General features: G+C 39.2%; 1 protein-coding gene across 3 annotated transcripts in view; it reads left to right on the top strand.

Moving 5' to 3' along the window:
• The first annotated feature begins 8,211 nt into the window (after positions 1–8,211).
• The window catches only part of ZNF438 (zinc finger protein 438), a 46,413-nt gene continuing 29,362 nt past the window's right edge, over positions 8,212–25,262 (top strand). The window contains exons 1-3 of one of the 3 annotated variants that reach the window (XM_032182645.1): positions 8,212–8,262; positions 9,259–9,340; positions 9,857–9,910. The gene's annotated coding sequence lies outside the window, so the exon portion shown is untranslated. Of the gene's footprint in view, positions 8,263–8,493; positions 8,581–9,258; positions 9,341–9,856; positions 9,911–25,262 lie in introns of those variants that run through there. The other 2 variants (XM_032182646.1, XM_032182647.1) reach the window with 2 other exon arrangements.

Below are 25,262 nucleotides of genomic sequence, written 5' to 3' on the forward strand. Positions count from 1 at the left end.
AAACATGTAAACTGGCTTTGCTTATTTAAAGCACAGCTCAAGGTTTTTCCTGATGGACCTTATTCACTAATACCTTTCTAAAAATAAACCTATATACAAATAATACATATGAAAAATAAAATAATAGTAAATGTGTTAACTATGTAAAATGCCCAGATAATAAGCTATGAAAATTATTATGCTTCTTTACCATTCATTAAACACTAGAATAGTTGCTTTCACATGTATGTGTGCTATTAATCTTGAAAAGAGCACATATAAAGAATAAAATAAACTGTGAATGCTTTTAAACATAGTGATTTTAGGGGGGTTCAGAGGACAGACTTCTGTTTAATTGTGTTTCTGGGCTGCTGCCAGGCTGTCACTATTCCCTAGAGCTGGATCTGTGGACATCAGAGGTTCTCCCCTGAAGCTGCATCTATAGACATTAAAGATTCAGAGTCCTTACATACCTTAAGCTCGGACAGACAGGGGACTAGGCTCTAATTACAGCCTATGCCCATTTAAGGTTCTTTAAGCTTAATGCAGAACCCTTGATGTAAATGAAAATCAGGACCTCAGCCACTTCAAATGTGCTCACAAAGAAAAAAAAAAAAAAAAAAAAAAAAAAAAAGAGGTTAAAATTCTGTTTAACTTCCTCTTCTTATCAAAGTTTTGGAAAAAGAAAGCCTTTTCATAACCACCAAGGTACTGTGTGTTTTATCTGAAGCCTGCCGTATAAAAACGGTGATTGATTTTTCCACATTAAGGGCAAAATAGCAGGAGATCTGTGCCTCGCTAACTCTCACACACACACCTGCTAGCAAAAGAGAGGCTCACTATTCAAATCAAAATGGGATTTCTGGGTTTTAACCGTAGGACTTCGAGGGCTCAATTCCTTTGGACTTGTCTTAAATTAAGAGCCAGAAATTATTTCCCTATGAATCTCCAAGCTAGATCTCTGCCAAGGTCACGGGTCACTTGATTGCATCCAGAAGCTCACTCTAAACTTAGCTGGTGATGTGTTGATGTGATGGGGTTTCAGCGCAGGATACTTCAGAGTGACCGAAGCCAGTTCCCATGAGTTTTTAATTCGTTTGGGGAGTACGTAAAACCTGAATATCCTCTTCAGACCTTTATCCCATGTTATATCTCACCAGAAATGCAAACTTTTATGAGGATCTTTGGTTTCTTTCTTCTTTTTTGTGGGCCATAGATGTATTCATGGAAACAAAAAGTAAAAATGCCCTGTAGAAGCACGGCTGTGAAAAAATATTACTAATTAAATGTGGAGCAAGTGACTATGATAAAAGCTCTTGGTAATACTCCTGGCCACTGTGGGACAAGAGGTCATGCTTCGTGTGCCAAGAACGAGAGGGTGATGCTGCAGCGTTTGAGAACCGGTTGGAGAGTCGGTTCTCTAGATCAGTGGCCTCACTTCACTGGGAGCTGTATAAACACAGAAGTCAACCAAATAAATTTAGCTGTATTTATAACTCTCTTGTGTAGTGAAGTACACGGAATCAAGGGACGTAGAAGTTACAGACTTCCAGTAATGGCAAAAGAAAACAACAATAAACACAACTTTAAACACACATTATGTAGAGCAGACAAGAAAAAAAACCTTTCCAAATAAGACTGCCCATAGCTCAGTGACACTCGGCTGTTCCACACCAGGATCCCTCCCCTCTCTGGTTTGCCTCTTAGAGGAGTCTCCATCTTATTTAACAGTCTGAGCAGAACAGATTGGCCGAGGTCCTCTGCGAATCCCTGCAATAGCATTAGGGCTTCCTCGCCTCAGTGGAAAAGGCAAATGTAGTTTTCTTGCTCACTGGGTACCGTACAGAGAAAGTACTTGAATGATTTCTTCACAATGAGAGAAAAGAAATATGTAAGAACTACTCAAAGAGGTATTAATGAAATATTTTAAATTTCTTGAGGTTAAAAAAAAGAAAAAAAATCATCCCAATATAGTCTCCCTCACATATAACACCCACACATTTTGAAGAGACCTGTAGGATGATGTAAATCAAGTCCAGAAGCAACCCAGGAGATGTCATTTACATTACAGCTACTGGTCTGTGGTGTGATTCAAGAGCAATTTCCTCACCCTGAATGCAGAAGCTCTGCTAGGCAGTGCTGTATGTATGCTACCTTCGTACTTCCAGTAAATCCCGTGCAGCCTGTATCTTGGGACAAGCACCTGCAAGAAGTGCAGACCCAACAAGCAGGTCTTCTGCATTATCTTATACTGAAAAAGACAGAGGCATATCCTTGTACTACAGCCCAAACATGCTGCAAAAACACACATACACAAAAACCCATACAAACGAAGATTTTAATGAGAACATGTACTACAGAGTCTGGCTAGTAGTGCATCCTTACCACGGATCACCAGGTGTTCAAAGGAGAGGTATCCATGCAGGATTCCTGCTCTGCCTTGACGTGTCTCTTTCTGAGCTGTATTCTTCATCCCAAGGGGGCTATTTTCATGATTTTTTGAAGCATCTCTTCACTATCAACGTGTTGACTTCATGAACTAACTCAAAACTCAACGCCAAAAGAATCCCAGTATGGTTTGGGTTGGAGTGGACCTTATAATATTTTCTTTGGAAAAAAAAATACCATGCTGGGATTTTTTCAGTCTTCCACTATTTGTATTTGTCTTTTCAGGCATCATTGACAAGTGCTACAGGAAGTTTTTTAACAAATACCCTTTATCCCTTAGGATGCATAGCAGCTGGACTGTCCGACTGACTTCTGACTCTACACGTTTTTCAAATGTTTCTTTAACTACTTTTTAGGAGCAACCATTTTTATTAACCTTTTGGTACTTCTAAGTTGTCCAGCCTTTATGCAAATTGCTTTCCAAATGGATATAAAACATTCTCATTGCTGCTGCTGAGTCATTCATTTCTGTCCTTCTCGTTTAACTATTTTCAGTACCTATTTTCAGTTTCTATTTTCCCCAATTTCTTGTGCCTGTTTCCCTTTTTCTTCTCTTTATTCTGCTTACAAAAACTTATTTTCCTTACATTTTAAGTATTAGTTCATCTCTTTCAATCCTCTCTTTTTTTTTTTTATATATATATATTTTTATTTTCTTTACATATTTACATCTCTTATTTTTCCATTTCCAGAATGTTCTGCTTTTTTTTTTTTACTTCCCACTGATATAATTCTTTGTAAAGCCTTCTCAGTCCACAGCTGTAACGTAAAGAGAAGAGAAGAGAAGAGAAGAGAAGAGAAGAGAAGAGAAGAGAAGAGAAGAGAAGAGAAGAGAAGAGAAGAGAAGAGAAGAGAAGAGAAGAGAAGAGAAGAGAAGAGGACTGTGATGCTGAGAGAATTGAGCTTACTTCCTCCTGCTTGCAAGCCTGCAGGTTTCCTCTCAGTCATGCGGGTTTCCTTGGCTTCTCATTTAGAAAAACAAAAAAAAAAGAGACAAGAACTATGTGTTCTTGGCTTGTCACCGTATTTTATTACCTTGAAGGACAGAGATCAACTTGTTGGGCATAAAATGAAAACTTTAGAACAAGCAGCTGGTTGTTTTTTTTAAAAAATAATTTTTATTTGGCATCACCAGTCAAACCTTTCATGTTGCTGAAACCTATTGCTGTCTTTGAAAAATCAGTCATTCTAAGCTGGTAAAAAATCAGTTCAAAGAGAGATTTTTCTTACTTTATGATTTCTTAGAAGCTTTTGAAAGTGTCACCTCAAAAGAAGAATAATAAATACTTAAAATATGTTCCTACTCTCTTGTATGAAGCAATAATAATGGATATAAATTCTGGCCTTCCACATATCACAACATAAAAGCTATGTTGAAGGAATATCAGAGGTTGAGAAATCACATCCTGAGAAGTTAGGAAATGTCAACCAATATTATGTTGGCTTTTATGCACTTATGCATTATGATGCAGTTCTCATTTATGTGTCCCCATCTATTTTTTTTTTTTTTTTCTTAACAGAACAAAAGTTTCACTACATGAGCAGTTGCCATGTGTTTACTTTCTTTTTATTGCTGGGTGGGTGATCCACCACTTATGACCATTGTCATTTTGGTTACCAGGCTACCCGCTAGCAGCGATGGATTCTCAGCTTCTGTGCAAATGAAGATAATAATTTAAAAATGTTGACCTTTAGTCTGCAAATATATAGTTACAAAAGGGGAAATATGAAAATTAAATATTTTGGATCAATTCCAGGATTTGGAATGGGATGTGCTTTTGTGTGCAAGGCTGTTATGCTTACTGTCCCTAAATTTGACCCTTCCTACTCCTGCAAGTTCCTCTTCTTCCACTTCAGCAGCCTGAAGTCTATCATCTAATTCACATCTGGATCTTTGCCCAGTCTCAGTCTTCTTGTGCAGTCGGTTTTAAGATTAGATCAAGATCTGAAAACCCTCATTCAGCCATCCCCTTACACCGGTGGTATCGGAAGGCTGCAGAGGTGGGATTCACCTATCTGAGCCAGTTGCCAGAGGTCTCTCTTACAGTCAAGTAGAAGAAACAGAAACTCGCAGTGCACCACTGATCCATTTGAGACACCAGGAGATAAACTGCAGACCAGACATCTCTGACGTCTTCTCTTAACACCCATTGACTTTGAACTTTATGAGAAGGTCTTTCTTGGTAACTGCCCTTCCAGTTACTGGGAATTCCAATTCCAGGCATTTCTTTCTTCTCATTTTCAAAAGTTGCATCTTTTTAGATACACTCTTTCTGGGAATCCTCCCCCCCATTTATCTCTTGTTTGTTCTCTTTAGCTGATCTGGATCCTGGCTTCTTTATTATCTTAAGTATCACTTCTCCCCTCGCTCCCAAGAGCAGTGTTTCAGCATTTAAAAGTTTGACAGGCTAATGATGACAAAAAGGAATAGACTTAAACCTCATTATGTTTTTCAACTTCAAAGACTTTTCCTCATATTTATTAATGCATCCTCACCATATTTAAGTCAGAATTATCACAGCTTTTTCAAAATAAGGGGAACTGCAGTGGAGACATTAAAGCCTAATGATCCTAGGTATTTAAGAGGTACAAATAGTCACCAGAAAGCCTAATCTGAAGAAGGCAAGATAAACCTGGCACTTAGAGGTTTTTCAATGCTTGTGTTTGGTGTTGCCCAAGTTTCCCAAACTCTTCGAGCCTGCGCCCTGCTGCAGTGAATTGAAATACCTTAATCTTCACAAAAATGGTGTTGTCAAAGGCTGCTGCAGTACTCCACACTTAATTAACTAGCCCCAGACTAATCCAAACTATTCTCTACCTGGTCTAAACCAAACTAGTTCTGTGCAGTAAACCCTTACCTTGAATGTTTGGGATTTTCCCTAAATGTGGTCCAAAATTCCTCCATGTACAGTAAATTTAGCAAGCTAATGTTCTAAAGCTTTATGGAGGGAGGGAGGTATTACAGTTGTCTGTCCAAGTTACCCTCCCCATAAAGGCTTCAGTTCACAGCACTACAGAACACGGTGGTTCACTTTTTATTACAATATATTGGCATTCCTATTTGTGTTGATATATGGCAAAAGCATTTCTGTGCAAACATATCTATTGATTTAATTCTGAAAATATACTGCATTGCTAAGTATGAAAAAAGAATGTGAGATTTAGGACCATTAATTTTTTAGCCTGTTTATAACCCTAAGTTACTAATACTCTTCTAGGCAGTGCAAGTTTATACTATACGTAAGTTTTTCATATGATCATAAAATTCTTAATTATGTAGGCTCATTTTTCAGGTTATTGTACGCGATAGTCCATTACCATTCTTATAATTTATACAAAGGATGGAGGAGAAATTTATCTACATTTATTTTATTTATTCTAAATGATTACCAATGCAATCTCTAAAACAATTATTATCTCTGTCCATCATAGTTTGTAAAAAGAGAAAGTAATAACTTCATCAGGTACTACTGCTTTAAATTGTTTCTGTTCTAGTGATTGGACATTGGTTATTATGTACTATTTAACTTCAATGGTAAGTATGAACTTATATTGCTTCTAAGAAAATGGCATTCTCAAAACAAACTTATCAAGTGGAATTGAGATCCCTAGCACACTTTTCCATAAAATATTCAAAAAGCAGAAGTTCAGAGTATCATAAACTATGACGCTGACGTGCTACTCCACACAAAATGTTACCTTCAACAGGAGTTAGAATGACTTTTTTCCCAGTATTGTTTTAAGAAGTGATATTCCAGATTAAGATAAATTACCACTGCTACAAAGTTCTTACAGTTTATTGTGAAATGTGGTTTTAGGAAAATGAATGTGCTCTGCTAGAAGTAACTGATCTTTTCTGTGAATAAAACAGTCCACACTGGAATTTTATACTGTCTCACCATCATCATCAAGTATCTTTTTTTTCTTTCACCAACAACAGATAAATGCATCATAGCATTTTATTATATTTTTAACGAAAATTAATAGCTGGTAAAGGCACGAACACATTTGCACACCAGAATGAATATTTTGTGTCTCTCCAGGTGGCATGCAATATATTAGCAACCATCATATGCTAATTATGCCTCATTTGTGGCTTGGAAAGGCAAAGTTCAAATTTCAGCCTCAGGTACATGTGGAGAGATGTGGAGATTTGGGAAGAATTCCATCGTTCCTTGTATCCTCGCCTACCCTTCCTTGTATCCTCTCCTACCCTGGCCCCTATTTTTGCCATTTCTGATGCTCTTGGACTTAAACACCACAGCAGCGGTGTAATTCTAAGCACATGATAGCAAAAGACAGCAGAATTAAATGTTTAGCCCAACCCCATATGCCCCGCTCCCACTTCCCAGGAGCTGTGCCAGTGCAAATTCCCATCCTCGTTGTCCCAGCAGTGGCTGGGGTGCCCTTGTCACCCCCCTTTTCAGCAACCACTACGGCACGACGGAGCAGCTGTGCTAGGTGTGGGCTCACAGGAGGTCAGGGCATCCTGGCAGAGCACATCCAAGAGAGCAGGCTGTGGCGATGGGGACAGCCCTGTATCACAGGATGGTACTGGGAAAGCAGGTGGCTCTATTAATCTTCAAAATCCTGCAGGTAGAAGTCATTTATTTCCCCTCACGAGCACCAGCTTTGTTCAAGAACAGAAGGTTAGAGGAATAACAACAGTAAGAAGAAAATCCCTTTTATTTTTCCTGAGGGTTTTTTGCTCATCTACATATCGAACACTTCCTCCGTTTGCACTTTGTGATCTCCCTCCTGCCTAACTCGTTCCTCCTTTCAGTGTGTGGGAAGGCAAGGTGCCACGTGAGGTGTGAGGAAGGTGAGGTGCCATGTCAGATATGTGGGAAGATGAGGCAGCATGTCAGGTATGTGGGAAGGTGAGGTGCCATGTCAGGTGTGTGGGAAGGCGAGGCACTGTTTCAGGTGTGTGGCCGTGTCAGGAGTGAAAAAGGTGAGGTGCCATGGCAGGTATGTGGAAAGGTGAGGAGCCATGTCAGGTGTGGGGATGAGGATCGCCATGTCAGGTGTGTGTCGGGGGTGAGGGGTCAGGTATGTGGGAAGACAAGGTGCCATGTCAGGTGTGTGGGAAGGTGAAGCACCATGTCAGGTATGTGGGATGGCAAGGCACCACCTCAGGCATGGAGAAGGTGAGGCACCATGTCAGGTGTGTTGGAAGGCAAGGTGCCATGTCAGGTGTGGGGATGAGGATCGCCATGTCAGGTGTGTGTGTGTGGGGCGAGGCACCGTGTCAGGCGTGTGGGGGAAGCGAGGTGGTATGTCAGGTATGTGGGACAACGAGGTGCCATGTCAGGCATGAGGAAGGTGAGGCGCCATGTCAGGTGTGTGGAAGGACAAGGTGCCATGTCAGGCGTGAGGAAGGTGAGGCGCCACGTAAGGTATGCAGGAGGACAAGGTGCCATCTCAGGTATGTGGGAAGGCGAGGTGCCATGTCATGTATGTGGGGAAGGCAAGACACCATGTCAGGTACAAGGAAGGCGAGGCACCATGTCGCCATGTCAGCTATGTATTTAGTTGAGGCACTGTGTCAGACGGATGCATGCAGCCCTCAGACTCCCCATGAGCGATGTCTGATGTGAAAAGGGAACCACGAACACCCGCCATGTCCCTCCGGGGCAAGCGGCACCCAACCCCTCCCCCCCTCCCCGCCGTCCCCTCAGCGCCTTTCCCGCCAACCCCCCCCCACCCAGCCGCGAGGCGCCATCACCGCGCCTGCGCCGCGCCGCGCCGGGACTCCCTCAGCGGGTGACGCCACCGCGCGCCGCCGCCGTGACGTGACGGGGCCGTGACGCAGCAGGCGGAGGGGGCGCGAGCGTGAGTTCCCTGCCCCCCGCGGCGGGACCGGACGGGGCGGGACGGGGGGGGGGGGGGGCAGCGCCTCAGGGGGGGAGCGGGGCCGGGAGGGGCGGCGGGGCCGGGCCGGGCCGGGCCGAGGGAGCTCGGCCCCAAAAGCCGGAGCTTGGCCCCAAAAGCCGGAGCTTGGCCCGGTTCCGCGCCTGGGTCGCGGTCTGGGGGCCGGGTCCTTCGCTGCTGTGTCGTCAGCCCGGTGCAGTCATTTGAACCCGTCCCGAGCCGTTAATAACGGCCGTGCCTGTCGTTATTCCGTGATAAACGGCCAAATAGCAGGGTGAGGTGAGGTAAAGGCGCTGCTCCATCAAGCCTCAGCAGCTCCTGTGCACACCTTTTTCTTCACAAGGCCGTTCAGCAACCAAGGAGCCGAGCTGCCACTTTTTCAGTCTTATCTTACCATACCAACATATTTCTAGTGCTAATTTTATGTATAATCAGTTTTTTAAGCTATTTTTCTGCAAAACAAAGTGTACATTTAAGGGATAAGGGCATATCTTTTTTCTTTTTTTCCCTGCCTCACTTGTTAAAAGAATCAGGCTTTTTTCAAAGTTAACGTTCCTTAAAAATCAGAAAGGAAAAGGAAGGAAAAATCTTACAGTAGTTATGGTCCAAATTTAAATTATTATTATTATTTTTTTTTTTTTGCAATGGATCCAGCATAATGTTTTCTTGAAACATAGCTGGGGCATCAGAATAAAACTAACGCTGTATGCAAATGTTTTTAACCTTTGCCCCAGCTGCTAAAGTAATAAACTTTGAGGTAACCAGATAGTCTGTAACTAAGCTGTTTTTCAAAGAGTTCAAGAAGGAAACAATAGTTTCCTATGCATCAGTTTCTCATTTCTGAGGATGTTGGAAATAGCTAAGACAGTGTATGATGAAGTATTTTTGACTTTCTCATACAAAACCTCAGATATACTTAGTAACTGACACATATATGTATGTGTTTTTAATGTACAGGTGCAATGATTACGCTGCGTTAGACCAACAGAATGTTCTTCATCGGTGACTTGGGGTGTTTTGAGGATTGTTATGTGAAGAGGTAATATTTTTTATGGAAGTAGTGTAATGTTTTTAATTTTTTAAATCTTTATATGAAAATGGTGATAGTTGCATGCGTTTGTTTTTTTTTTTTTTTTTGTACCTAATGAGTTGGATGTTGTCAGGTCAAAAAGAAACGTGTGGTCAAATGACAGAAATGCAACTTCAATCTGAAGCTTGCTGAAAACTTTGGTACAGTTACAATTACAGAGTTTTAAAAAAAATAAGTGGTCAAATCAAGAATGTTTTAACTTCATCAGTTACTTTAACAACATTGATTGAAGTATTTATTACTGTAACTTCTAATTCAAATCACTGTAAACATATGGTAAGCCTCAAAGAAGATGTCACTCTATTTGATCTATTGAGAACAAATATGTTTTAGTAGAATTCTTGTTTATTTACTGCTCTCTAAAATTTATGCCTCTGTTTTCTTATTTAATATGATTTTCTGTCCTTTGCTAAATACATTTCCTGAGATACTGGGACTTCCTGTTTTTTGTTTTCTTTAAAACAGGGATTGAGATGGATGAAATATCTTATTGGCCATAGCAGGAACAGGATGTGAAAGGTGGGTACTTTGAAAGAATACAGTTAACATCCTTGCAGAATATTCTACATTTTTTTTAAATCTGTATTTGTCTGAGCATAAAGAGATTGCATATTGTAAGGTACAGTTTGTATTCAGATACTTCATAAGAAGCACCTCTTTCTAATGGTAGATCTAGCTACCTTACCTCCTTTCAATTCTAGCAACATTTTTGTTCTGCATTCTTTGAATGGAAATTTTAGAATGTGTCCTGTTCCTATGGTTTGTATGTTCTATAATACTGTAAAACTGGGCTGAGGAAATGCCACAAAGTGTTTTGCAATCTTGTGTTGTACATTCTGTTTAAATGGGGTCAAAGAAAGATTCACTCAATTTATGCAATTTCCTCCTTACATAGACAGTTTTTGTTTCCGTGCTTGACATGTTGGGTATCTTTGAATCATTTCTATAATGTCATCAAGGTATATTGGCATACTCCAATGGAACTGTGTTCAAAATTTCCATAGAAAATATTGGTTCAGCAGCAGTAAAAGATTTTGTAATGCTTATCCTTATCTGCAGTCAATTTAAGATTTTGTCCTTACTTGCTTAGACTTAATTATAATGATAAAAAGGAAGCATTGACTTATGGAGAACCAGAACACGTTTTAAACTTTAAAAAAAATAAGATAAAATATGAGCATATGTTTTTACAAGACAAATACTGCCAAATAACAGAACAGTTATGCTTGGATAATACTTGAACACTTATGAAGTATATTTGCATATTGTTATTATCAGAGTTGAATGAAGCGTAAACTTCTGTACAATGTAAATATTAAAACTACTTATTGTGTACATCCTTAATGATTTTTTTTTTTAGTTTTGAGAATAAAAACTTACAGTCACTTTTTGCTTCCTTGCTTTCTCTTGCTGGCGTAGCAAACAGGTTCTTACTGTTAACTTAAGATGGTGTTTCAAGAATCATGTCATCTTCTCTTTTCTCTGTATGACTTCATGAAAACACACAGAACAGCTGGGTAGAAACCATCCTACTCCTCACATGATGTTTGCTGATTGTGTCTTTGACTTCCTATAGCACAATGTTTGCAGGTATTGGTTTGTCCTTAATAAGCTGATTAAACTCAGTGGGAGGGGTATTCAAGCATTTTTTATTTATTAAAGGACTGATTTCCTGGGCATTTATAAACATAATTAAATGTTTTAGGAAACGTTATCACAGTTAGTGTAGCGATACATCGTAATTTGATAATTCTTACTAATTAATATGAAAAGCGTAATCAAAACGCCATCCATCTAACAGTGGTACAACTGTGCTGTGCATTCAGCAAGGAAAGACTATCTTTGGTTTGGTACTTCACTCTTTTTACTACTTTAGGAAAGAACCATTTCCTCACAAAAGCTTGTGAAATATTCTTTCTATTCTTGGTCCTTTTTTGCCTTTTTATTGAAGGGTTTACTGTACTGAAAGTCCTGCCAGAGGGCAGGCTGGCCAGAGTCCTGATGCTGAAACAGGCTTAGCATTGAGCTGTCAATATGCTTACAGGCAGTGCACAAATGGAAAGGAAATAATATATAGCTCAGTGCATCTTTCAGAGCTGTGATGCATTGTGGTCACTTCATTTGTGGTTAAGCTTTTTTCATGGGATTATGTAAAGTGTAAAATTCTGCAGTATTGAGTACTGGGAGCAATGGTTATATGTCTATTTACTTTTTTTTTTTATTCCCCTAAGTGTAACTTTTAGCAGATGCGATAGGATGTAAATGTCTCTGTATGTGTCCTGTAGTTTCATTCTGTGGCTCAGTCCTTCAATATTTTTCAGAAAGGCAGAGAACAAGATTGATTTAGAAAACATAATCATGTTTAATGCTAGAGAGGGGTCACGTGCTGAGACGAGCTTTTGAGTACCCCAGTCTTGCTAAAATGCCCCTGTCACAGTAAGTCTCTGTGAAGGCAGGAAGGTGGAAAGAACAGGAATGTTCTTGTGTCCTGCTTGGCTTCTTGCTGAGAAAGGCAGGTGCGTTGAGGTGGAAAAGCAACACAGAAAACGTTTGATGCAAGTAGGTACAAGGGCTGTCGGGAGAATGACACTACACATGAAAAGCTTACCTGGACCTCAGTGCAATTGGTTTGGGATGTTAGGTAGCTTCTAAGTTCGTCGAGGATTTTTGCTGTTTGGTTGAATTTGGAAGATTTCCCTACTCAGTCTCCTATACAAAGTCAGATATTATCAGTAAATGAAGGTTGGAATATCTGTAGGAATTATTTAATGATTTCACTTGCCCTCTTTAAAACAGGAGAAACCAAACCAAACAAAGCCTTAAGGGTGCATCTTCTGACTACTCGGTTTGTAATTTGACCATTAGAAGTTACAAGTGAAAGGAACTCTGCTCTTCTAAGGGCTGTTGTTTAGGAAGAACACTTTAATAAATTATGTATGGTGACAGATTACAGCTTAAATTGATGTGAGTTCTGCTGTAGTCATGTTTCTTTGCCACTTTTCTTATGTGTACATTTGTGATTCTTTTGGATGAAAAATAGAAAGCAGAGTTTTTCCTGTTACTGATTTGTAACTTGTTTCAGTATTCTACGTGTCATTGATTTTAAATAGCAACAGTACAAAACTTAATCTCAGGCTTTTTTTGGCCTTCCCTGAGTGGTTTTACCTCCTTAAGTGAGGTTACAGCCTGTCAGTTTTCTGCAAGTGCCTGTAATCTCATGTTTGTATCAGGCTGCTGTTTCAGTGAATTGCCACTACATACAGGAAGACATGAGATTCTAACAGCTTTTGGTCTTTGTCGGCTCAATCAAAACAGAGCAGGTGGTGAAGAAATAAGGTAGATCCATATTTTTAGGAAGTGAGACGGTTATTTAAATATCAGTGTTCAATCCAACATCAGTCTCTGTTAATGCCATGCACTGTCTTAAAGGTAAATGTTGGTGAACCCCCCAAAATACTGTTAGAGAATCCAAAAGGATCAGTCTAAAAAGCTGCATAGCTCGTTATGCAGATGTGCTCAGTGTAGGATGAATCAAGCACTTTAAAGTTACCAATCTGTCAGTAAAATCTCCCAAATTAATAATATGGATATTTAGTGGGATTTACTGCTGTGGTCATAAGCAATTTTGGAGGCTTTACTGAAGAAGGAAAACGAATTGTAACTGGATTTGGAAAGGAAGCACTGTTTTGTATTTCAGGACTGACATTGGGACCACCCAAATGTCTTCAGCTGTCTTTTGTTATTTTCCAAAAAGGGTTTGTTCTTTCTAGAAAAGTGTTTAGGAACAGAGAGTTGGGTCAATCTCTGTTATGTTTTTCCCTAAATGGCAATATTAAACAAACTTCACAATGATGTTCCTGTTGGAGGAAAAACAATTGAGAAGTTTGATTCTCTCTCTCTTTTGCCATAGGCAGTTGTGACTTCACAGCTTCAGATGTGCCTTTTTCTTGGAAAGTTTTGAACAGTTTTAACTGGATATTTTCCCTTTAATGGTCAATATAGTATCTATGATGTTTTATTAAGTTAATTCAGGGTTGTTTTCTTGTAAGTTCTTGTAAGGTAGTGGGATGTGGAATGTTTTCTTTCATATGCACGTGCTATGTTGTCTACTGAAGTCTTTTTCAAAGGGCAAGTCTGTTGTATCGCATTATGGAGGAGTTCTTATGCAGAAGCACAGTTACTGCTTTATGGAAGTCCTGATGGTGAAGAGTCTGCAGTTCTGCCGTTACCTTTGCTTATTCTGTCTTGTCTTCTCATAAATCAGCAGTTTTCTTTCTGGGAGTGTATCCTAATAAGCAGATAACAGATTTGGAGACTGTAATAGGTGAGAAAGGAGCAAGGAATTACACTGAAGAAGAGGGGAGCAAAGCTACCTGGCCTGAAATAATGTCTTCAAATGTTCATGATAGCACATTCTCAAGGCAGGGGACTGCGAGTTAAGAATCTTGTTCCTGAGAGTTTGGTTAACTTCTGATATGTGTTTGTACTTACAGTCAGAGTAAACAAACGTTAGCTTAGGGAAAATGTGTGATGGAGAATAGTATAGAAAATGAAAAACTGTGGTAAAAATCAGTATTGTGCTGTCATATGGCATGTCATCACACTGCGTGGTGCTGGATACCTCCTGAAAAAGGGAGGTGTGGAGGAGAGGAGATTGAGAGAAAAGACTGAAGGAGTGGTGTGTATGGGGGTGGAAAATTGCTTGTATGAAGAGAAATTGAAAAAAGTTAGATTGTTTAACCTTTCAAAGGTGAAAAAAAAAGATGAAATGTAACACAAATACACAGAATGATGAATGGCTTGAAAAAAGTAATTCAGGAGCTTTTATTCTGTTGGGTCATGATACAAGAGTACGGGAACGTTTTGGGAAATCAGGTTGGCAAATGGAGAAAGGATATACTAATGTTGATGAAACAGTGAGCTCTGCGTTCCAGGGATGATTTTAATTTAGGAGTTTTCTTATAGAAATGGGATAATCTAGAGTGCAAGAACATTTAGTGACACAGGTTCAGGTTATTTTTTTTTCCCTGGGAGAATGTAAGCCTTCTTTTTTTTTTTTTATTATTTGAGACAATTTTTTTTCATTGGGATCTTTTCTGCTAAAGCTCCCCCCAGAACTATGTATTGATGGTGGGAGTCAAGGAATTCGGATTGCCCCTAGTTTGCCTACAGAAGGAAAGGTTGTAGCATCTCAGTGATTTGTTTGTTCTCTTCCCCCGTGTTAGGTCACAGGGGTGTTCTCTTGGGAGTATCTGCTGGTTTGCTTTCACCTTCTTGTCAGTGGAGACATTTGGGAAGAACTTCCAGCAGTAACACTGGGGTCCTCATCAATTTGGACAGACGTTATTTAGGGCAGTTGTTCTCGTCGCTTGCCACTAGTGAGACTAGTTAGGCATTAGAGCGGGTTGCCCAGGGAGGTGGTGGCGTCACCGTCCCTGGGGGTGTTCAAGGAGAGGTTGGATGTGGAGCTTAGGGACATGGTGTAGTGGTGACATTGGTGGTAGGGGGATGGTTGGACCAGATGATCCTGGAGGTCTTTTCCAACCGTAACAATTCTGTGAGACATTGTTCTATTCAGCATTGATTTTTCTGTCGCCTGGACTCATGCCTTGAGTAGGTGTTCCTGAAGTGCTTTAATCCAAGTGAGTTCATAAGTTTATTCTGTACCTGGAGTGATGGAGGTTTTAGGGAGGGTGAGATGAGCTAACACTGGCTTTTGGTGTCATCCAGCCAACTTCTAGCAACTATGTAAAAAATCATAAAAGATAGCAGTGGGGGTATCTTTATCAAATAAATGTCCTTGTCTCTGTGCCAGTTTTCTCTCTTGGTATGGTTCAAGTCCTAGAAACTGCATTTGCTTTCAGTCTCTATCAAGCTCAAATGCAAACCCGAGTGATAAACAAAAGCTTCAAAAGCAGTGTTCAGCAGGAAAGGACTACGGGATCAGCATTTACTCATTCCCACTGCAATGTCCTTTTCAATCCATTTAGTGGAGGCTGCAGTTCTAACTTTTTTGGGTGTATTTAGCAACAGCCTGACTTACATTTGTTGTATTTGGCTCTAGAGCAGCAAAGAGCAGATGTCAGGGAGGTGCTGTGACAGGAATAAAACGATTCAGCAAGCTTGTGGGAATCTGGGGGGGAAGGCTGTAAGGGGGAAGACTTCCTCCTATTTTTTTTCTGTGCTAGAATCCATACTATACCATCCAGAGTTGGCATTCAGTTCAAACCTTGCCATGTTGCAAGGGTTGTTGCATTGACACAGGCATTCTTTCCTACATTTCATGTTGTGGAGTTTATTTATAAAACAGCTTATGCCTGTGAAATTATAATTGATACCTTAATTATGGGGAACTCGCCTTAGAGAGGGTAGTTTAGTGACCTGTGGGATTATTTTTTCTTGTTTTGAGTAGCCAAGATTTATACTGCAACATTTTCTCTGTGTGATTCTTAAACACAGAATTCCCCTGTCAAGACAGAAAAAACTTCAGTAATTAAGAGGTACTCTGTCAGGATGATAAGCCTAAAATAATGGTCAACTTTAACTGTTACTTATGGTTGGAACATCTAAATAGTAAGTTTTACTTTTCAGGGATCATCACATTTTTCAAAAATACACATTTAAAAGCCACTGCTACGTGTTGCCAGTCTTTTCATAAGCAAGTGGGTGCCAGATGTATGTGGGATCCTGGGGAAGGTTGTTGTGTTGGTTTCTTTTTGCTTTTGTAATGAGAACGCTTCAAAAGTTCTTGCCTTTTTTATTTATTTTTGGACTGGAAGTATTTTATCTTTCTCTTGATAGAGACAATTCTGAAAACACTCTGTGCAACTTGTTAGTGGAATGGTTGCTTGTTTATCTTTCTCTTATCTTTTTTTTTGCTTATAACCTACAAGCACTTCAAGAATATCTGTTGCAGCAGTACAGTTTGTAGACTGAGAACATAAGCACAGACTAATTTGCAGTGGTTTTGATCACAGGGTGCTGTATTTGAGAGTTGTGCCAACTCTGTTGTCTTACATGGATAATGATGTACTTAATACTTTGTGGAGCCTGAGGGATATTTTTTTTCCTGTGATGAAAACACGTTGCTTATACAGTAATCTGAAGAGGAGGATAGTAATAAATCTTCTGATTTTCCTTGAGATAACGCTCCTTAATCTTGTGCTTTATAAAAACCATGCTGCCTCCTGCTTTGGATCTTTTGGTTCTAATGGGGTAATTGTAGCAACTCTTACCATTTTCAGGAGAGATGAGATTTGAAATAGAAAGAATTTTTGATATTGTGTGCTTAATCAGAATATAATGAAAAAGTCTGACTTTTTTTTTTTTTAAAGGCAAATAGTGCAATGGAATGAGTTGTCAGAAGCTTCATATCTGTAGGATATGTAGTGTACTTACTCTGTTCTCCTCAGGGCTTGTAAGGTCATGACTGGAATATGCAGTTTGCATTTAGGAAGAAGTCTTTTCTTATTTTTTGCTGATGAACAATGTAGATGTCATGCTAAAAGGAAACAGGACAACCCAGCTTGCTTTTTAGCTCCAGCATTTTGAGTTTCTTGGCTAGGTTGTCAATTTCAGTGACAAAGTGACAAGCCCTTAAATAATTGTGGTCACATCTGGTCCAAGAGGATTGAGTGAACTCTTTTTGCTTCCCTCAAAGGAAGCCAAGTTTTTGTCAACAACTGCTGTGATGTTTATTCAGGCTGCAGGTAAATCCTGTCGAGAGCACGATTTTACAGTTCTGACCAGTTGAGGGAATGCTCTTCTGCTTAAGATGAGATGCTGAAACTAAGACAATTTGATTAGCATCATTTATGTCTGTCCTGTACCTAATTTCTGCTTGGTATTTTTCACCTGGTTGTCAAATCCCTTTGTTTACTGCAAATACTGCAGTAAACAAAACATGTTAGAACAACTATAAATTACAGATTCTGTATTTAAAGGCTTTATTGTTGATCATTTAATCCAATTTTTTAAAGGCTTCTACTACCTGATGAATTTCACTGTAAAAGAAGCATGAAACCGTAAATTCCTTTTAGGCTAGATCAAGACCTGCAGGGATCACATGCGTGTTTCTTTTTAGAATGTTATGTAAGTGTTAAACTTGCCTTTATATACTAGTGTACTGTGAAGACAGCTGCCTATTGCAAGGGAAGCTGGCTTCTCTATCTTCTCTGTCAGCTGAAGCTAAGTGGAGGCTAGGTACAGCTACTGAGGGGCTTCTTATTACTCATGGAACAAGTGCTGAGCAGCTGAGGGTTTTTTCAGTAGCCAGAGATCTTACTAAGCAACTGAAATTATTTTATAAACCATAACTTTCATAGTCTCTTATGACATGCTTAGGTACCTGTGATAATGCTTTTATATACTGTTAATTATTCAGAGCAGTTGTCATGTTCTTTCTAGAACAATAATAATTATTCCATTTGGAACGCATTAATTTATAATTTCTGCTCAAACGTGGTGGTATGTTGGGAGAGCAAAATGCAACTTTTCTGAGACCTTTTGAAGAGTTGACAATTGTAGGGTAAAAATACCTTAAATTTACAGGAATAGGTAAATGTAATACATTTACACATATGTCACGATGTAAGGTCTGGGTGCTTGTGTACGGTTTTGAGGTCTGATTTTGGTCCTTGCAAATAGTGTAAGGATAAAATAGTAAGACCTCCTAGAATGTTAAGAGCAACCCCTTTATAGTTCTGTGGTCCTGCTTCAGGCAAGCAGAGAAGCACATAATGCACACTGTACCACTAGCTGTAGCCTTTGGCTTAAAATTAAGCTAGTTTTCAGGCACGCTCTACTTCTCATAAGAAAAAACTTTGGTTAGTAATATTATTCAGGTGTAATCAATCTAGTGGTAATAACTTTAAAACCCTTTTGGAGTTATTTTGTGTATAAAAATTATGTAATATTGATGCTCATTGGAATGTGACTCTTTTTTCAGATTTCAGTACAGTAAGTTTACTTGCCTCTGCAAGACAAAAACAGAACAACTACTTTTATTTTTTATTTTTTTACTTTTTATTTTTAAATCAAACTGCATTTATAGAATTTAGGAATCTTTGAGAGATCTTTTGATCAACTTTTGAGAAGCAGAAGAATTCTTTAGACTAAGAAGACTGCTAACTATGTTGATGGAAAATCTTCGCTATACAGTTGTTTGTTCTGTATACATCTATTCCAGTTTCAGGAAGCTGTTAACTTCAGAAAACAGGAGAAAGAAAAACAAAACAACAACAAAAATAAAACACACAGATTGATCTACAGAAGTTGTGGAGTAATGGGCTTTGATTGGAGCATGGAAAATGCATGAAATCAGAATAATGTCATAACGGTGACAGCTACGTACTGTTGGAACTGCCCTGCTTTGTCAAGGAAATAGAGCTGGCTAAGTGTCCTGGGTCCTTCTTAACCCTGGGACACTTCAGTAATGGCAGAAACACATGTAGTTATTCCGGGCAGTGTAAGCCTTTTTTCATGTAACTAGAGATATATTTTGGAAAATGAGTGCTGCTCATTAATGAAAACAATTTACTTGAATTGTGACCTTATAACATTCAGACATCAAACACGAGAGAGACCATTTCCAACATACTTATTAGGAATTAACTGTTAATAGATAATACTCACCTACGCAACCTTTTGAGACTTGATTGGCCCCGAATAACCATACATACTTTCTTGGAGGGTGTTTGCAAATAACAGTTTCGGGTTTTCTTCAGCGGTCTCTATCTGCTACTTATATATGGTGCAGATGTCTGAGGGAACTAATTCAGTCCTTGGTAATTATATTTAGCAAACTGTTTCATACCAAGATAGAGAAATTGTTCAGTGTTTTGACTTGCAGTATGGACCAGACTACATGGGAAGGCTTACACGTGGAGTAGACTGTCTGTAGGTGCCCCAAAAAGTGAAAGTTTTAAACACGTTGAAATCTCTAAGCAAATTTAGAAGCCTAATAAATTTCAAAACCTGTATCTTTGGAATTCACTTTTTTCATTATAAACTGGGTTCACAGGCCCAGAATAGGACATTCCTTACTGTCCTCACTTAAAATCAGCTGTATTTCTTTCTGGAAATAAAATGAATGCCAGTAACCTCTCCAATTTACAGTGGTAAATTACCGCTTTTCAGATAAATTCTAAAGAGGTCCTGTAAAGAGGTCAGGAGGAGAATTGGGTTGATTTGCAGAACAATTTCCTGTTAGCAGTGCACACTGGTGAGCCACAACGCAGCTTCAGAGTCCATCAGAAGAGCCAGTTGAAGATGTGTGTATTGAAGGGAATCCTCAGCTTCTGCTGTGTTGCCTGCACGGGGGAGGTCCAGGAAACGTTTCCTAGTGCTGTCGCCATCAGTTCATCCCACGGTAAGAGGCCTAGAAGTTGTCTCTTGGCTTCCAGCACTCCTTCAGCCTGGTCAGCTAACCTTGCTGAACTACCAAAAGGTTTTATCCACGTTGGCACTGTCATAATTCAACTGAAACAGTGATGGCAGCATCGCTGGAAATATTTGTGCGTGACGTGCACAAGTCCTTTTGGAGACAGAACATCCTGCCACAATACGGAAATGCCTTTCTGACTGATGTGCAGCGCAATCTGTTGTGGATAGATTTGGATCGAGTTTGTAGCCGTGGAAAATTTACTGTAGCTGCATCTACAGTTGCGCTTTTTTGGATAATATATTGTACAGACATTGTACTGCTGACAAATTAATCTACTGTGGAGGCAGACGTTTAGGAGCAACGACTGTAATCTCAGAAGAACGTGTATTGACTGGGGAGAGCTTGGCTTGGTTTTGCAAGTCACCAACCCTTAGAAGTGGGATTAGGTTTTGCGCAGGAGAAAGTGGAACTTTATTGTAGTATCCTTTGCCTGCAAAATGAGGCCATGGTGCTTGCTGCTTTTTCAGCCCCCATCTCAGTAAAAGAGGAAATAATTGTTTCTCATTTCAGTTTTGTCTCGTAAAAAATGGCAGTTAGTTACCTGTGCAACCCATGATGGGCAATGACTTTTTGGCCTTGATTTAGTTCTTCTTTACACCATATCTGTCCTGTTTGCATGCCCACAATTCAAAATTCTCATGTACTTGTGTATTTATTTTTAACATTTTGGTGTTTCCATAACCTGTGTTTGTTTAGTTAGTGGTTCCATGGAATGGGCAGCTGAAGGTACATGTAGGTAGCAGTCATGCAGAAGTTGGTTCTTCATGAGCTTTGTGATGACAGTCACATCTTAGACTTGAAGGCAAGGAAAATGAAACAAAATGAGAATCAAGTAGAACAGATGAGAAAAGGAAAACTTCTGTAATAAATAGCAAAACTTCTGTAATAAATAGTCTGGGTGACAAGAGGGAGGAAAAGCTAAAGAGCTGGTATGGAGATACACTGCTAATGTAATGTGTGATCACAGTGGTAGTGCTGCTCTGATTCATAACTGAAATGACAATTAAAGAAGCATGTTGTGTAAATAAGAGAAATTGATTTATTATTTTTAAATCAGAAGTGTTATTATATCCAATTTTGGGGGATATCTGTTATACTTTCATGCTATACGGGAGCCTTATTTTTGTTTAGTATAATGAGAATATATTCATAATTTTTGATCAGCAAATTCATTAAAGAAACGACTGATGCTTGGATGATTTATTGCTTGTCTCTTATCTGATCGGGGTTATTTGCTGATACTTTGTAGCATTATCTATTAATAGACCCAAAGTAGTGCAATATTCTTTAGTGGAGAACTTAAAAAAAAAAAAAAAAAAAAAAAAGTCTCTTCCCTAATAAAAATGTTTTGCAGGTCTGTTTGAAGAGCTCATATACATGATCTTGTTTGGTTTCCAAACTGGCACTTGAAGGCTTTGTAAGTGGATTGCGTTACACTCAGAATACTCAAATTCCATTTGTGTCTCCAGAGAATAGAAATCCCTCTACCATCAAATGCATAGGATAAGTTGAACATTGAGCTCTGGAGTGTATTTCAGAATTTGGGAGATGGATTTTTACGAAATAGATAACCGAGAGAGTTAGCATTCTTGCTTGGATAATGTGCTATTTGTTTTGGAAGGCAGTTTCCCATGACTAAATAAGAACAAGATGTTTGACCACCTTCTAGGGAGGAGACCGTTTGGTCAGCATCAAATTAAAAGAAAAAATTTAGAAGAGGCAACGTACCATTCTCACGTGGTGTTGGAAATGTTTTCATGTTTCTTCTGAGCTTTAATTACAGAGCATGTGCATGGCAACAGGAAAGGCCAGAGGTTTTCTTCTGTTCTTGGAAGTATAGCTTTATCACATCGTTGGGAATTTATAGCCTAGTAATATGTAGTGTTTTTTCCATTCCTGCATTTTGCAATGGGTTTGTACAGCCTTGTAGTTTGGCAGCAGAGAGCTCCGTTTTTCATGATTTTTTTTTTTTTGGCATGAAAGGGTTACTGTTCACATTTCCTGTGTAATTCCTTCTGATCTTGCTGGGCTGTAATTACTTTCTTGATGTTAAACATTCCCAGGCTCCTATAACCTCCTAGCCTGCTTGCACTGGCCAAGTCTGTCCCAGGTGATCATGTGGGCGAACCTCCTGTTTTTAAGGATAAAAATCTCTCCTTCCTGTGTAAGATAGGCTACACACTCATTCCTTTGCTGTGCAATCCCAAGAGAAATCCTTTTAAAAAATAATAATAAGGTAACACATCAGTCTTTCAGAGTCAGATTTAGCAGCCAAATAGATGACAAATGAAGTGTGTGGGTTTAGAATTTGCTGAATCTTCGTTGAATGACTTCTAGTTCACATTAAATATTCTTTTCTTAATTCATTTGGAAAATAGGTTATGATATTAAAAAGACAGATTTTGACTGTAGCGTCTCACTTCTGACCATGTAATTGGCAAATCATTTTAAGCTTGCTTGAATGTAGAACTACTTAGTAGAGCTTTCAGGATTATGTTTTGCTTTTGATTTCTTTGCTGTAGTTGCATATCTTATTTAAAAAAAAAAAAAAAAAGCAAACTAGAGGATATTACTCAGTTCTGTCTTTTGACATGTAGTTCAATTATCCCGTATTTCTTCCGATTTTCTTTCTGATTTTCAGTTAGAGGTATATAAGCAGTAAACACAAGGTTTTCTTTTTAATAAAGTAACTGCATACTGCTGAAAAATGGTGGCTTCAGAGGTATGGGGTCTGAAGTGATCTGTTCTGCAAAGGCACTGAAAGTTTGTGTGCTACATTCAAGCTTTCACCTTCAGCTTTCACCTGGAGGAGCCACCTGTCAGAATGCGAGTGAAGCTTGCTGTCCATCACCTTTATGCCATTTTCTCACAGTGTTCATCAAAATGCAAGTGGTGTTTTAGGGTGTGAGGAGTTGTATTGTGCTGATAGAGAAACTTTTTTAATAACAATGCCAGGGATGGTAGCTGGAGGTACTGTGCACCGTGGGGTTGATGATAAGCCCAAGTTCTGATACTTCATTCAAGAACACTAGCTTAATTACCCTGCTACAGGCAAATTTTTGTTATAATCCTTGTTGTATCATTTCATGCTTTTAATTGGCTGCTGTGTGAAATTCTCAGGCTGCAAGTAATTCTGCTTTATTTGGATGCAATATTATGCGTGTTACTCAGATAATCAGAAGTTTTCCCAGTAGCAGAGTGACTGACAAGTATGGTGAATGCATAACTGGGTTTGAGCTCAGTGCAGTTATACTTGGAAGAAAAAAATAAAGGTAATAAATGCTAGCAGTTCCAGCCCTTTTCTTATTTTTTCTCATACATACCAAAGCCTGTGCATTTCTACAGAAATAGAAGTTAGACCAGTTGGTGTTTGTGTTAACTGTGCTGCTAAGCCGGTGAAGTTTAAGATGAGTGTATTTTAATGGAAATGTCTCCTTAATTGTTATTGGGAAGTGTTCTTGAGCATGATGGTGTAGTTATAACTGGAATGCAGTCAGTATGCTGCCCAGTTCTTAACTGCTTTGTCATTTAATGAATTTGTCATGTAATGAATTTGCTGATCTAAAATCTGATGGCTATCAGATACTCATATTTTTGTTGTGGAGCTCAGAGGTTCTTACCCATGTATTACTTAAATACAGATTCTGGCATAAAGTATTGATACAGCAGTCACATATATGAGTGCTGTATTTTGCAGGGGTGGGGACCATGGAGCGCCAAGTGAGTATAACTAAACAGGCCAAAGATACTGCTGATACCTTGAAATTCAACCATTTCCCATTTATCACTGCCTTTATTTGATCTTCAGGTACCTGAGATTTCATAGGAAACTTCATCTGAAGAGTGCTCGCTTAACATGTGCTCTTGGGTATGTGTTAAACACATGGCAGGAGTTCTGGGCATCCTGTGCAGCAAGGTGGTGCTTTTGGTTAAAGCCTTTTTCAAAACAGCTTGCTTTTGACTTTGTTATGAAAACACAGGTGGACTCAGCTGAAAGTGAGTACAACTGCACTGAGGCAAGCTTGCTTGCTGTCTAATAGGATGTAGAGACCTTCTTTCCTTTTTCCTGTTTAATTTCACTCCTACTCAGATGAAGACAGTGAGGAATTGCATGTTGTATTGTAATTAAAGGTAACCTATTTTGAATTTACTTTGTGAAGTGCTTAGATTGTACTGGATGTGGCTCTCTATTAGAAATTTCACGTTTGCAGTAGAAAATTCCCTCAGTAGTGATGAATTTTCTTTGAAAAGAATGTGGTTTCAGAGTCCTATGCAAATTACATCCTGCTTTTTGTGCAGAAGACAAGCTAAAGGACGTACGCTCGTGATGTTGATCTTGTGTGGTCCTCTCTGTGTGTGCATGTTGATCTTCTAGTGGTTAAACTTAAAGAAAACTTTGATTTAGATGTCTCCAGTGTGCTGGAGGCCAAGTGATGCACGTGGTTGTGCTGCAGGGAGGAACTGGGCCTAATCTGAGTGTGTTTAGTGAGGAGAAAAGGTGTGTTTGGTTTTAACAAGCTATAATAAAATTAAGGAATAATTTACCACTGATGCTCAAAATGAGTGACAGACTCTGCCAGTTCCCTTGGATTTACCCTAGTTCAGCAGGTTCAGAAGATGCCATGTCCATTGATGGGAGAATCTCAGAACACGCACTGTTTGTCACTGGAAAAAAACAAAACATAACTGTCTTTCAAAGACTCATGGAATGGTTTGGGTTGGAAGGGAGGGACCTTAAAGATCACGTAATTCTAAAGCCTCTGCCCTGGCAAGGACTCTTCCCACCAGAGCAGGTTGCTCGAAGCCACATCCAGCCTGGCCTTGAACACCTCCAGGGATGACAGGGGGAAGGGTGGAATTGGATGATCTTTAAGGTCCCTTCCAACCCACCCCTTTCTATGATCTATATGATCTATATGATCTATGATCTATAAAGTATCTGTACAATACTTTAAACTCTGATGAAACTTAGAGACACTGAACATCACTATCTTAGTTTGAATTTGGCCATAACATGGAAGTTAGTCCCACTATCCAAAAATAAAAAATTACCCTAAGCAGGTAGAAGTTCATTTTCATAACTTGAAATGATTTAGGTAGTGTAGGTGTTCCACAGATAGCATGATTTTTGTGAGAAATGGTTGAAAATGTACTGGTTGTCACACCACAAAAGCCTAGTTGCTTTAAAATCTTGGTCATACTTAATTGTTTTTCTCTTGAAGTACTAATTCAGCTTGGTCTTGCTTAGTTTGAGATTAAACTGAGTGAGTTAGGAATACAAATATCCTCAGGAACAGAAGGCAGAGCTGGAGGCCCGTAGAGAAAGAAGAATGTTCCCAGGGTTAGCACAGTCTGAGCACCACAGCTGGTTGTTGGACAGTGGCCAGGAATAATTTTGACATGTTTATTTCCTTTTTTTTTTTCCTC

This window comes from Aythya fuligula, chromosome 2 (genome assembly GCF_009819795.1).
Source record: "Aythya fuligula isolate bAytFul2 chromosome 2, bAytFul2.pri, whole genome shotgun sequence".
NCBI lineage: Eukaryota > Metazoa > Chordata > Aves > Anseriformes > Anatidae > Aythya > Aythya fuligula.